Raw genomic sequence first — 13,568 nt, forward strand, 5'->3', positions numbered from 1 at the left:
CTTATTTTTGCCATCTTCGTCTACGTAAATATTTACGTAGACGAAGACGGGCCAAAATAAGGAATGCAAATGGCGGCGGCCATAGCCACTGCCATTTGCGTACGTGCGTTGTTGTTTTTTTTAAGTCATACATGATAGGCTACGTAAAGATTTACGTAGCCTATCACGGCTGACTACAGGGACGCAAACGGCGGAGGTTATGGCCGCCGCCATTTGCATCCCTGCTAGCCAGCAGCCGGATGTCCGGCTGCTGGTGGAGCCGGCCAGCGGCTCTGCGGAATCCCCGCAGAGCGGAGCTGACCAGCCAGGATTCCGGGGGGGAGGCGCGGAGCGCCTCCCCCCCGCAAGGATTCCGGGGGGAGGGACGGAGCGCCTCCCCGCCCCAGCGGAACCCGGCGGAGCCAGGTAAGGCCAATTTCATACATCCCTAATAACAGGAGTCCTGGTGGATAGGGATGTCAGAGAAATCCGCTGCGGATTCAAATGAGGCCAGATTCTTTGGAATCTGGCCTCAGGAATCTGCAGTGGATCGGAACCACTTACCTCTGCTCCAGGAGGACTGGAGGCAGAACGGCATTTGGCTGCTTCTTCCAGCCAGAGCCGTTCACCTCCTCCCTGTCCCTGCTGATTGCCTTTACAAAAAATGTCTTAAAAAAAAAACACAAGGCGATTGGGAGGATGTGTCCATAGACTTATATGCAAAATAGAGTGGTGAATCTTGAGTATAAGCCTATGGACACAAAACTTAGTCTTATATGCAAGATTCATGACTCTATTTCCATCTAAGTCTATGGGCACATCCTCCCCATCGCCATTTTTTTTAAGACTTTTTTTTTAAAGCAATCGGCAGGGACAGGGAGGAGACGAACAGCTCTGGCTGGCAGGAGGGAAGGTAAGCGCCCCCAAGCCAGTCCCCCCCCCGGAATCTGAGTGAATGGCTCTGGAGGATTCCAGGGGGGGGAAGGAGGAATGGATCATCTCCCCCCCTCACAGGTTCCCCACTGGAACAGACGGTGGGGAATCCGTACACCCCTACTGGTGGATCACAGCAAAGTTAGTCCAACATCCTGTTTTCAAACTGTGGGTGGCCAGTGATAAGGAGGAATGCTTTACCTGTGACTATCCTGCACTGAGCAGTGGGTTGGACTAGATGAACTTCAATGCCCTTTCCAACTCTGTTCTTCTATGACGATGGTATTGGTTGCCAGTTGTAATGTGGAATTGCAGCTTCAACTGCATGATAGCTGTAGGTGCTTAGACTCCATGTGTCTATTCCAGCAAACAGGCAGATCTGGGATTCACGACCACCACTCTGCTGCTGACAGCTGTCCATTTCTAAGGCAGTGTTGAAGGAGAAACTAACCACAGCATAGGGTATCATACCATGTACTTATTGCCTAAATGATGCATCCGTTAATGTTGCAGCCCTTAACAGCGGTAATTTCCCAGCATTTTGGCACTTGAGTGAACATGGACAGCCCTTAAAACAACAAGCTAAACCCAAAGGATTTTGTTAATTGAATATGATGTTGAGTCGCCACCGAATTTGGCCTAAAGTTCACTGTGCGGTGAATTCCTCAATAAACTTTGAGAAAAGGAAAAACAATGTTGATATAACTAGTGAAATGCCCCCAGATAGTTCTGCACATCCCTAAATTATTTTGCCCTATCAAATCTTTGAATGTCTACCCTGAATTGCATTAAGATACACATTATTGCATTGAAGATTTTTGCACATTCCCAAATTGCCATTGACTGTTGTCTAAAGCAGAATTTGGACACACATCCTTCTTGGAAAAACAACCAAGGGATCTGGGCATGAAAGCATGAAAAGGGTATTCTTTTTTTCAAGTGGGCATCAGATCCCCAGATTACACAATGGAGGAATAATCTGAAATAATCTGAAATAATCTCCTTTAGCACCGGTGCTAGGTTCTGTAGTGAGGTGCCCCAAATTGGCCAGGGAACTTGCAATTACAAGGTAATTGCTATCTATCTATCTATCTATCTATCTATCTATCTATCTATCTATCTACATTTCTCTGTTTCTTCCCTCTTACCTCTGGTATGATAGCTTTATACTGAGTTGTGCACAGGAATTAGTGGGGTCTTTCTCTACCAAGGGATGTAACTGCAGAGCTGCACATCTCTCCTAGCCCTGTTTTTGGCATCGTTGGTGTCCATCTGCTCTTTTTAATGCAGCAACACAGAGAGGAGCAGATGGGGCCTCTTCTCCAGGCTTCTCCTGAAGCCTATATCCATTATAACCTAATTTTTATGATGACAGCCTCACTGTCAGAAATGCCAGTCACTTCCCTCCACTCCTCTGAAACAAAAATAGCTCTGCCATTGCTGCTGAGCTGTTAAACTGAAAACTAGCACCCTGGTATAAAAGACAGTGAAGTTGAAGTAGCAGTATTTAAACCAACAGTAATCCCATTGATTTAACTCACTTATGGGACAGAGCAGTTTGTTGTAATGCATGGATCCTGAATCCTTGCAAGCAGTTCTGTATTGATTCCAAGACTCGTACTGTAGCAGGCCACAATTCCTGACCATTTGGTGTGTCGCTGATGCACCTCTGATACATTTCATTACAGCCAGAGGAAGGATGGAATGCTCCTTCTATTGTTTATGCTGTACCTGGTATTTGTGGCACCAGCTGCAAGACCTAAGCAGTTTCTGTGGTGGGCAGAATCGGGTTTAATAGTAAGTAGAATTGCCCCCAAAAATGTTTGCTTAAGCAAGGTGAATCTGAGGAAAAAAAAAATTAACTTAAAGTGACATGAACTGGGGAGGTCCCCAAAACAAAACATTTGCAAAACTTTTAGAGCAACAAAATGAGTTTTGAACCCTTGTAGTGAGTAGCACAGTAAGGATTTATCTGCTACATTTAAGATCATTTTTACTTCAAACACCCCCCCCACACACACACACACGCACATATATAATGTGTGTGTGTGTGTGTGTATATGTGTGTGTGTGTGTGTGTGTGTGTATATATATATATATATATATGATAGATGAATCTGACAGTTTCATTTCTCCTGTATTCAATTTAACAAACAAACAAACAAACCCCTCAGGTTCCTTCCATCCTGAATATGAATATGAATGAATTTGTGAATTTTGGTAAGTTCTTAGGAAAAAAATTAAATTCCCAGCCATCTGTGCTGACCAAATTCAATAGGTACAGCTATTCTGTGCATGGGAAAGAGATGGCAACTCTAATTCAGCTCTAACATGGCTGAATACACAGGAATTCAAATCAGGACAATCAAGAGGTAAACACACAAAGCCCTGGACCTGGATGGAAATGAATATATATATATTCATTCTCAATGAGGGATGGCACGGATGCCTGATTCCATCCTGGAATCTTGTAGAAGCCCCCCTGCTCACACCCCCAGCCTTTGTCACCAAGCCCCTGCCTCCGCTCGCCCCCGCCTGCATTCAGTGAGTGGCCTGCACTCACCCTGGTGGCCTCAGCGAGCTCTGCAGTCAACATTTTTTTGTAAAATAAAATGGTGATTGCCAAAATGTGCATATTTGCATATGCATGAAAATTTGCATTTTTGTGAATGCACATATTTGCATATGCACATTTTTGTGATTGCCATTTTATTTTTCAAAAAATGGTGATCACGGAGCTCAACAAGGCTGCTGGGGTGAGTGCAGGCCACTCGCAGAGTGCAGGAGGGACTTGAGCATGGTCTGGGGACCTTTGAGCTGGGGCAAGGGCTGGGCAGGAGCCTGGAGAACCCGGATGGGGGTGGGTTCACACATCTCAACTTCTTTCCATCTAAAGTATGAAGACATTTTTTCAGATTGTAATAAATTCTTACAAAAAATGTACTGAAAGAAGATTCTTGCTCATCACTAACAGACACACACACATACACACACACACACACACACACTATTTACTAGAATGGGCTGGGTTTTGGCAACCACCTAGAAAAGTGGGCCTCTCTCATATGCCAAGCTAGATTTGTCGATGGACAACCCAATGTCCCATCAGTGAACATGCCACACTAAGCATAAGGGGTATGTTGTGGTCATTTATATAATTTATTGATCGCAACATCATCAATCTACATGGCATATGCAAAAGAGATGGATCCCTGCCCCAGAAACTTGAGTCACAACACAGCATTTTATCACATACAGGAGATAAAAGTGGCTTAAGATGGTGTCTGAGATCTAAATATAATTGCAATCACAAGGCATATTGCTGAACTTGTTATTATCTTTTGACTGAAGTACTCTGGGCAGCCCACAAAACAGATACATCATTAAATATACAGCATTAAAACTAATGTAAAAAGCATTAAAAACTACAACACAATTAAAATTGACACTATAGAGAGACCCAGACTATAAGTTATTTAAAAGGCCTAGGTGAATGGAAAGGTATTTTCCTGACACCAAGTCCATACAGATGGTGACAAGAAAAGATGTCTGGAAAGGCTATTCCATAACTGGATGTCACTTAGGGATACAAATTGTGTTCCTTCCATGCCGCTTGACATCCGCAGTTTGTGTCCAGTGCTCCATTCCATTGTTCAAAAGCCCCCGGAATTCTCCTCTTTTTTTTCCACTCCAAAAATTACATAAGTAAATACGTACCAGCAAACATAATTCCTGTACCCATCTGTCTCCGCTAGTCCACATAACTTCCATAAGAATCACTATTTTTCGTAAAAATATTGCAGTAATTGCTGCCATGCAATAATTACTTCCAGCAAAAACGCTTCCTCTTCCTTGTAGGAGCTTCCCAAAAGAAGGCTGTCTTAGGTGTGCCTGAGAGATAAACTATTTGTTTAAAGCAATGCTGTTTTAAAGAAAGAAAAAGGCTTTTTAAATGATCGTGCCAGTCCTGGAGCCCTGCATGATGTATTATTCTCCCTGCTGAGCCTTGTATTTCCACATTCAGCCTTGTTGTTGACATTGTAAGACTAAAATGGAGAGGAGAACCAACTCTGTGCATGTCTACTCAGAAGTAAGTCTTATTGAGTTTAATGCAACTTACTCCTACACATGTCAGCACTTCACTTGCCCCCAGCTCAGCTTTATATTTCCACATCCAGCTCATTATCAAACCTCCTGTTAGGTTATCTCAGAAGACCTTTGGGTGAATGGGGGGGGGGTTTCCAGGGAAACAGCTGGATTGGGGAGAAGCTCCTCCCCCTACACACACACACACACACACACACACATACACACACATAATGGAAGAATATAGTTCATATTCCCTGGTATGTTTATTCCTCTTTTTGTCAATTCCCTGAGCATGTGCAGACTGTGCTTTTTGTTCAAACAAAGAGAAGCTTGCTAATCTTTCCCCTCATGCTGCATTTGTACAAGTGTAACTGCTCCAGAAATAACTTTCCATTTTACTGTATCTTTTTCATGAGTTTCATAACAGCAGTGTAGTGTAGTGGTTAGACAACCAGTGTAGCCTAGTGATTAGAGTGCTGGACTGGGACTTGGGCGATGGGGGGTTCTAGTCCACACTTGGCTATGGAAGCTCACTGGGTGACTTTGGGCCGGTCTCAACTACACACATTGTTTGGGTGTTCTTTCTGAAGCAGTTACACTTGTACAAATGTAGAATGACTGTGACTCCTTGCGTGACTCTTTGCAAATGACAACAAAAAAGCCGCATGATTGCTGGCTCTGCAGGACTTCGTGGTGCTTCTTCGCAGAGGATTTTGTGGCACACAAAATGGGAAATTCGATCCCATTTCAGTCTGTGGCAGAATTCTCTGACATCCCTAAAGTCACTACTGAAATCCCCCTTTCTTGAGTGGTAATGTCATTCATTTCACTCAAAACAGAGCCTGTGTAAAGGATATTTTGGTCCACATCTCCCATCAGGCCTAGCCAGCATAGACAATGGTGAGGGAAAAAGAAAATTATAGGCCAAACATCTCAGCCCCATCTACATGAGCCATTTGTCCCGGTGCCGCTTTGAAGGGAAGATCTTTGCGATAGATGACACAGATGCTGCTTCACAGCCCAATTGTGGTATTCCTGGAGAAATCCAGGTTTTCTCAGAGTCCATTTGCGGTGACTTTTTCATTTGCTTCAGGTTCCCTGTGGGGGGTTGAGCAGTCTGTCCCTTCCTCAGATTGAAATCGCAGCATCGGTAGTGATGCCCCTCCTCCTCTGCAGCTCCACAGTTACAGAGGCATGAAGAAGCAGGCTGGTGGAAGCCGCAATGATTGGTGGAAGGGAAAGAAGTCTAGGGTGGGGGCGGGGGGAGAGCAGAGGGGCAAACAGGTCTAGTGAGAAGTAACTCACTGCCTCCAGTTTCACGTCTCTGCCTTTCTCACTTTAAGTATCGAGCCTGAGTGTGGAATCATTCAGCTACAAAGGAATAAGGATGGTGGAGAATTCCGCCACGGATTTCAGTGAGGCCGAATGAACTGGCATTCGCCCCCCCCTAAACCTGTGGCGGAATGGCCTCCCCCCCCCCCGTAGATTCCTCTCTGGGACGAAGCTTACCTGGGGTGGATGTTCTGGTGGCAGCTGGTCTTTCGACCGGCTGCCACGGCCGCCACTTGTGTCTGCTGTTTGCTGTGATAGGCTACGTAAGTATTTACGTAGCCTATCACGGCAAGCAAAAAAAAAAACAGCGAACGCAAATGGTGGCAGCTACGTTGGCCGCCATTTGCATTCCCTTTTTTTCACTATTTTAGCCTACATAAATATTTACGTAAGCTATTACGGTGAAAAAAAAGTGGAACACAAATAGCATAGTGGGCACTATTTGCATTCCTTTTTTTTTGCCGTAATAGCTTACGTAAATATTTATGTAGGATAAAACGGTGAAAAATAGGGAACGCAAATGGCAGCCACCGTAGCCGCCACCAGTTGCGTTTGCTGTTTTTTTTTTTTTGGCCTGCCGTGATAGGCTACATAAATACTTACGTAGCCTATCATGGCAGCCTGGCTGGACGCAAATGGCGGCCTCTATGGCAGCCACCATTTGCATCCGCAGCAGCCCGTCTGTGGCCGGAACTCCGGCTGCGGATGGCCATGGCTGGCTGCTCCGCGGAGCTGCCACAGAATGGAGCCAGCCGGGCAGGATTCTGGGGGGGGAGGACCGGATCACCCCCCCATCGAGGATTCTGGGGGGGAGGGACGGAGAGCCTCCCCCCCACCGCGAATCACATCCATGAAAAGGTAAGTGACTTTTGTACATCCCTACAAAGGAACACAGCTGAGAAAGGCTGGATGCCTATGGATTCGCAGCTGTGAAGCTGAGGAAGGCTGGGTGCCAGGGCAAATGATTTTTATAAACATGTACTCAGAATCACTTCATTGAGGCTGTGTTTGTGTGTGTGTGGGGGGGGGGGACTGTTGACTGGGCAGTTAAGAGAGTATGTTATACTCACTCTGTTCTTCTCCCCAGCTTTCTGCACGGGCTGAATTTCCCAAGGCAGCGTCTGCCCGCTTCCCTGCCCACCTCAGAAATGTGTATGCAGGGTTTGTTATAAATGTCTACTCATAAGCAAGTCCTACATGCTAGTTGTGCACCCTCCTCCCCAGCTCTGCGCTCTCTGCTCTTCACAGCTTGGGAAGCCTGCTTTAATCCTCCCATCTACCGCCCCAGTTGTTAATTCACAGCACTAATACTGCCCAGCTCCGATGGAACGAACAATGGAATGTGCACCATGTACATGTAGGGATGTTGGAGAAATCCTCCGCAGACCCCAGTGAGGCCAGATTCTATTGAATCCGCTCCCCCAAAGTCCATGGAGGATCGGATCTCCTACTTTGCCTTCCAGCACAAAGTCCTCGCCGGCAGATCCTCCATGCCACCAGCTCCAAAGACCCAGCGATACGGCTGCCATGGCTGTATCGCCGGACTGTGGATGCAAATGGCATCTGCCACGACATTTGCATCCCTGCACTTTACCATGATAGGCTACATAAAGATTTACGTAGCCTATCACGGTAAAGTGCAGGACGCAAATGGCGCCCGCTACAACGGATGCAATTTGTGGACGAAGACTGGCCCCAGCCGGAAGTCTGGCAGTGGCCAGCCCCGGCCGGCAGCTCCATGGACTTGCTGTGGAGTGGAGCTGGATGGGGAGGATTCTGGGGGGAGGACCGGATTGCCTCCCCCCCTCGCGGACCCCCCAGTGGACCCAGATAAGTGGGATTCGTACACCCCTATATGTGGCCCTGGAGAGCCACAAGTTACTGACCTTTGCTTTAGAAGTTAAATGCAGCACTTAAAATTGGATCCACATTTATTGTTGTTGTTGATGATGATGATGTTGGCTGCTATATTGGTTTGCAGACACCACTGCACTGGTTTGCTGTCATTATTACATTGTTTGAATGAGCTCAGCATTACAGGATAGCATAGAGAGTGGCTTTTATCATGGTACTGGCTTTGCTCATGAAAACTGTATGAAAGGAATAGTGAACAGAGGGATGCCTCCAAGCAAGAAATATCTAACGCAATTAGCACTGAATATGTAGATTTAAGGAAAGGTGACACTCAGGTTTGGTTTGCTGATTCCAGAAGATTTCCTGTTCCATTGGTGAAGCCTGGCCTGATCAGAAAAGATCGGAGTCTTGCTTCTACCTGAAAATGGGAGGAACTGCCCAAATGCTGTTAACTGAAGGTGTCAAAAATGTGGAATGATCCATTTTTGTTTGGCAATTATCTCCCGCTGTGGCTAGAGCCTTATAGAGCAAACTGACTGTCCTAGGACGACCTTGTTGGAGAATGAATGTATTGTTGAATACAATTGATGAACCTTTTTCTCTTTGGTGATTTGGATTCTTGTTCCCAATTACATGATATGGTTAACCCTTAAACTGACGTGTATTGGGGATTACATAATTTAGAATTGGAGTTGTACACTTCTTTCGTTCATTTAAAGCCTGTCATCAGGGCCTGGATGCCTTGGGCTTGCAAGCATCACATTGACACTAGAGATCATGCATGTCATGGTGAATGAAACCCAGAGACTAGGGATGCTGGATAAATTTGCAACAGATTCAGATTGGATTTCTGTGAATCTGACCTGCGGATTTCACAGTGGACCATTCCCCCTTCTCGGGTTCTGTGGATTCTGTGGATCCTTCTTAAAACATCAACAACAACAACTGGTGGGGATTAGCCCAAGTGCCCACTTGCACTAGTGTGGTTTAGCACTAATCTGCATTAGCACAAGTGCACATTTGCAAACGAACAAAATTCTCATACAAAAAAATCCGTTTCTGTCAATGACTGGACAATGAAACTAAAGATGTCTGACAATCAAGACAGAGACAGAATGGATATAACAAGACCTGCACAACCCTACTAGACACCAATCCATATTCCATCGCCTTATACGTGACTAAGTGATTTTATTTTTTCTGAGCTGCAATATTTCTTTGCAGTTTCTGATGACACACCTTTACTTTTGAATTTTGGTTCATCATCTTCAGGCATGGACTTTACAGAAAGATTTTTATTTTTTTTTTAGAAATCAAACTGAAAACATATCTGTCCTCCCACCATCTCAGGAACTTTATTTACTTACTTACTTACTTACTTACTTACTTACTTTACTTTACTTTACTTAAGGCTATAACTTAAGCTGCCTTGCCACCACACTCAGACTTTAATGCCATCTATTACCTTGGCTCTGTACTACAATTTGTTCTTGGCAGCCTGCCCTGCTACAGGATTTCTCACAGGCATTTGCATCCAGCAATGCACAGCTGATCGAAGCTCAACTGTACCATCCCAGCCTTTGGAGAATGACACAAAGTTGTGGTCATTCCTGCAAAGATAACACGGAGATGGATTTTCTTCCCAACCAGTGGTACAGCACCTCAGGTTTTAATTAATTCCCAAGGCAGAGCTTCCACTCTGCTGCTGCACAGTGTTTGTTGTACTTTTCCACAAATAGTACTGGATAATTCAGCTACCCCTGGCTGTTTTGTCCTCACCCATTTCCCTAGTACATGACCAATACATACTTATTATATTACATTATGTTAAATTATATTAATATCATGTTTTGGAGGTTAAGCTAAAAGGGCAGCTACCAATTTAGTTTCTTAGAGACAAGAGCTGGTATAACTTTTGTTAGTTTCTGTGAAGACTCCCTTGGTCCTTCTTTCCTTCCCTCAGTGGGTAGAGAAATATGACAGCATTACTACATGTTGAAGTGTTTGTTTTGTATTTTGTTAATGGTTGGTGTGTATGACAGAGAGGGAGAACAGGGAGGGGAGTTTAAATGACTGTGCTCAAGCTTATTGTTTGAAATGTCACATCCTCTTCAATTGTGTATATTTTATTGACATGTTTGCTGGGAAAGGGGCATATTCTTTTCTTCTGAGATCCTGTCAGATAATTGTTCAGTCTACAATAGACTTTAATTATCAACGAAATGGGGGAGTCCATCAAGGCTGTATATATATATATAGTGTGTGTGTGTGTGTGTGTGTGAGTGAGTGAGTGAGTGAGTGAAGAAGGAATTATTTAAGTGGATTATCTGCACTAATCTCCATGGCACTAGTGACAGGAAATGTCCACATTTCATTTTCAGCAAGTGACACTGAGTTACACAACCAAACACTTGTTACAGCATTTCATCCCCTTCCCGCCTCCAAGTAACCAGCTTTTAGTCCTCCCAATAATACATGCACAACTAAACATTCTCTATGTGTCAAAGAGTTTTTCACAACTTCCCAAGGTCATGGTAATGTTCTATTGTGGCTGTGTATCTGCAAGAAGTATCTGAAGATTGTGTTCATTAACCTTTACTCCACATGCATAAGAATCTCCTTTTATGGAATGAAAACACCCCTCCAAACATATTCTACAGTTATTGGAACAAGCTCATTAAAAATGCAAAATAAGCACAAAAATGACCACTGCAACACTCACCAAAGATCAACAATTAACCTTGATTGCTAAACCTTCTAGTAGAGAAATGTTTCTGAAGTCTGAAGGGTGCAGATTAGGGAATCTTGAGGAATTGCAAATTGCAATTCTAACTTGTCTGATTTGCACCTCCCAGAATAATGTGAGGATCAGAATTTAGTTATTTATCCACTGGTTTTTACACTTCAGATGTTCTGATGCACACCAGATGTTCTGACACAATTCCTGGCTGGCTATACACACACACACACACACACACACACAGTACACACACATACATACATATGAATGATCTGAGCTGACATTTCTAGGAAGACATATTTCTGAGAAACGTCTTTTTTAATCATCTGCCTCCCAACCAGAAAAAGAAGGCCACACTGCAGATTTTTTCCCCTAAATATTCTCTACAGTGTTTTATGGTATCCAGCATTCCCATCCCCCCAAGAAAACCTTGGAACAACACTAGGCATTTGAAGGATATACGTAAAATGGTGGCCAGACTGCCAATGTGTTTATTGCTGCAGCTACTTAGAGCACTGAGTCTATGTTCCAGTTAAGTTTTCTACTTGTTGGTCAGGCTCTTGAAATGTACTAATCATGGAGTGGTATGTGACTCTTAAATGAATGATATGGATATGTGGCAAGGATTCACACCGTTTTTAATAAAACGTTTATCTGATTTATGTGTGCAAATCAAATTTGGTGTAGCCAGTTGATGTTTGGATAGAGTTAAAGAATTTCACATTTTAATCTTAATTGGCAATGACAAAAGGAAAGTGTGTTCGTGTGTGGAGAGAGCAACCTGGTTCTCAAGACAGTGAAATTAAGCAACATTTATAATGTCTAAGTTACAGACAATTCATCAGCAGCAAAATGATCAGAAGCTGGATCTCACAGGCAGGGAGCATATACACCATTTCCAGCCAATAGAGAGATAAGGCAAGGAGCCAATCAGGGTCTGGAAAATATATCTGTAAAAACTAGGGATGTCAGAGAATTTCTCCACAAATCTCAGGGAGGCCGAATGCCAGCGCATTCAGCCCCCCAAAATTGGTGGAGAAACAGTCTTCCCCCCTGCCTCCCCCGGGATGGGACTAACCTTGTGCGAATCTCCCTGGCGGCGGTGGCTCCGGTAGCGGTTTGGCAGCAGTGCGGCGGCGGCGGCTGCGGCAGCCGGTCTTCTGACCGGCTGCTGCCACCGCCATTTCCAAGTTAAAAAAAACATGTGCTAGATTTTTAGATTTTAAATCTAGCACAGCTAGATTTTTAAAAAGCACTGTGATAGGCTATGTAAATGTTTATGTAGCCTATCACAGCTGAGTGAAAAAAAAAACACGTGTACGTAGCCTATCATGGCTGACTGCAGGGAAGCAAACAGCGGCGGCTATGGCGTGGTAATGCACACATGGATGTGCTAATGCACACATCATGAATGCTGTGTACCACTAGCTCTCAATATGATTTCAGCCTCTACATCATGCATTAATAAGCACCCAGCTTTCCACAGAAGATCTTCTGAATCCCTCTGAAGCTTTCTTTTAATAGTGATCATTGTATTGACTGTGTGTGTTTCAGTTAGGAGCTTAGCACCGGGGTGCGAATTTAATTTGTTCAAGTTCAAGTTGGCCTTTCATTTGAATTTCCTTATGGTTAATCATACATTTATTTCCCTTGTTATTTTTGCTATATTTTCTAAACATCTGTCTCATTAAGTGAGGTTTTGGCCACCAACTTGCTGAAATCCCTGCTGAGGGCACAACACTTTTGGAGCACTATGTAATTCTACCCACTGTGTAAATGAAAGATTAACATAATTTCGGCTTTCTTGTATGAATGCAGTTTGCTGCTATTGAACCATGTGGTTTAATATCTCCAGTACATTTAATTAGCTGGAAGTGTCTGCCATGTTATAACCCAGATACTAGTCTTGGACTCAGCAGCACACAATGTGATGGCATTACTTCTGTATCATCCACTGTTGTATTAGTTACAGACAGACAGACAGACAGACGTATTGTGGACCATTGTTGCAGTTTGCTTGTTCATTTATTCCCAACATATATTCTTACATTACAGTTGCCATATGGAAAGATGCTTGAAAGGCTTCCATGTTAAAATACAGCTCTATCTGCACTCTGATGCAGCTATAACCAATACAAGGAATTCATGTTTGGTGCCTCTGAAATTATCCTCACACATGATACTACTATTTAGGGCCAGAATAGCAGTGTCTAGACTGGCTAACAGTGTGTTCCAGGCACTTAATCAGCACATACTTGAGTTCTGGGAGAGGTATGAGTCCATGCATATAATGTATCATCCAGTCATGCTCTCTTTCTCTAGTGTTTTCATCCTTGATTCAACAGATTGATATATCACTGCAGAGTGTACGTTTGTATTTACCAAATTTGTTGTTCAGTCGTTAAGTCATGTCCGACTCTTCGTGACCCTGTGGACCATAGCACACCAGGCCTTTCTGTCCTCCGCTCTCTCCTGGAGTGTGCTCAAGTTCACATTCATTGCATTGGTGATGCTATCTAGCCATCTTATCCTCTGCCATCCACTTCTCCTTTTGCCTTCAATCCTTCCCAGCATCAGGGTCTTTTCCAGTGACAATTCTCTTCACATTTGGTGGCCAAAATATTTGAGCTTCTGCTTCAGT

This window comes from Heloderma suspectum, chromosome 8, assembly GCF_057233095.1.
Source record: "Heloderma suspectum isolate Gila_16-S chromosome 8, 16-S_ref, whole genome shotgun sequence".
Lineage (NCBI taxonomy): Eukaryota > Metazoa > Chordata > Lepidosauria > Squamata > Helodermatidae > Heloderma > Heloderma suspectum.